Source organism: Lissotriton vulgaris, chromosome 3_1, assembly GCF_964263255.1.
Source record: "Lissotriton vulgaris chromosome 3_1, aLisVul1.2, whole genome shotgun sequence".
In the NCBI taxonomy this organism is placed as follows: Eukaryota; Metazoa; Chordata; class Amphibia; order Caudata; family Salamandridae; genus Lissotriton; species Lissotriton vulgaris.
Window position 1 is genome coordinate 91,046,741 of NC_141689.1, and position 2,060 is coordinate 91,048,800.

Genomic DNA, 2,060 nt, shown 5'->3' on the forward strand with positions numbered 1-2,060 from the left:
GAGCTGAGTCCCTGAGCCACAGAAAAAGTTTTGCACTTTTAAACTGTGAAAATGGCAAGCAGCAGTGAAAAGGAACAGCCAGAGAGGAAGAGGAAAATTTAATTTAGCAACATGGAGCTGCAGGTCCTTGTGGAGGAGGTGGTGAAGGAACACCAGAAATTGTTTGGCAAGCTGTCCCTGACTGTGGCTGAATCTGCAAAAAGGAAGATTTGGCTGGACATTCAAGCAAAGGTGAATGCTGTCGGAGTGACTCCAAGGGACATAGACGACCTGAAAAAGAGGTGGTATGACCTCAGGAGCCTGACAAAGAAAAAAATAGATGAGCTCCACAAACGGACAAACAAAACTGGAGGAGGGAAGAACCGTGCACCCCCCTGACAGACCTGGAGGAGCTGGTGGGGTCCACCATTGAACCAGAGAGCATCTGTGGACTGGGAGATGCAGACAGCTCAGCCAGAGCTGCCACCAGAAAAGGTAAGACGCATGCACAGCAACCACCCCCACCTCATCAGCCTTCCCTTTACCCTATGTGGCAAAGTTAACCACTGTCCAGAAGAGGTAGCACTATACAGGAGCAATGCATTATGGGACATGTAGTCAGTAAATGAAGGACCATGTCATACAGCACAGTAAGCAACAAGTTAGGCAAATCATTTCAGACATAGTGAGGCGCAGGCAGCATGCACATTCTACAAGTGAAAATTATTTAATTGTAGTGGTTGTGAGGCAGTTGCACCAAGCTAATGTACGCTTATCTGTCCACAGGCGAAACATCTCGCAGGCGTACCAGGGAGACGGAAGGCACGGCACCAGAGAGGGATGACAGCCAGGAGCCAGGGCCAAGTGCAGAGAATATCACAGAGGACACAGGTGCACCAACTACACAGCCACCATCCCAAGACCCAGAAATGTCTCCACATCTGCAGACATCCCCAGAACGTTCAGGTTCCCCTCTGCTACTGTCCTCACCTCAACTGCCTGCATCACTGCCTCTGACAACTCCTGCATCACAAAAGAGCAGGAGGCATGTAGTTGGCCCACTTGTCCAAACGGAGTCATCAGCGGGTGACATGGAGGGGGATGCCACACCAACCTTGCCTGGGGAAGGTAGCCCTGCCACACAGCAGTCCAGTGCAGAGGTTGTCCGTACAGGTAGCAGACGCCGCAGGCACAGAGAAAGCATTGTAGCAGCTCATGTGGAGGGTCCCAGTGTCTTCCGTTGGCTTGAGGGTAGTATGGTGAAAATCCAAAGGATGCAGGGGAAGGCCATCCTGTCTGTGCAACGCCAGATGAGGAACCTGAACACAAATGTGGAAGACATAGGGAAGGGCATTGGAGAACTGGTTGATGTCAACAAGGAGATGGCTGCAGGGATGTGGGACATGACACAATCAGTGCAGCTTCTGTGCAGCAAACTGGACCAGGACATGTTAGCAAGGCGCAAGGAGAGGCAGCGTGCGCAGCAGCAAAGTAAAGCAACAAACCGCCTGGCCACAGCCACTTCCCTGCTATGCAGACGATGCATTAATATGCAAGAGGGACTCACCCACAACAACAATTAGGTGTCTAGGGGCATTGCTAGTTTGACCAGTGCTGTAGAGGTGATGAATGCACAGACAGCACAAACTGCTGTCCTGGATGTCCCAGAAAGTGAGGAAAGCACCAGTAGGAGCAGCATGACAAGCCTCCTTGTTGTGGAGACACGGAGGAGCAGCAGGTGCCATGGTGCGCCAACAGCCCAAACGCACAGTGAAGAAAGCCAGCCACTTACATATGGCACTGGTAGGCGTGGGCGGAAATGACTTTTTCAGTTAATGGGTAAGTGACCCAGGATTACCATGATTACATGGATGACATTTGTGTTGCACATTTGTGCTTTTGAATACCTGAGTAGTGCCAAATATTAAACTACGTTGGGTGCATACTCCACCTGTCTGTGTCTCTTTACTTACTTAAAAGTAGTTGCGTGTGATCTCTGCCCATCTGTGTCTGCCATCTGTTGGTGTAGCAACTCCTGCTGTGTTGGGTTCAGGCAGTGCATGTTCATCATCATGGTCCTC

At 50.7% G+C, this 2,060-nt stretch overlaps 1 pseudogene; it reads left to right on the plus strand.

Annotated features, from left to right (window-relative positions):
* The first annotated feature begins 743 nt into the window (after positions 1–743).
* Positions 744–1,802, plus strand: LOC147726012 (uncharacterized; annotated as a pseudogene).
* The last annotated feature ends 258 nt before the right edge of the window (positions 1,803–2,060 follow it).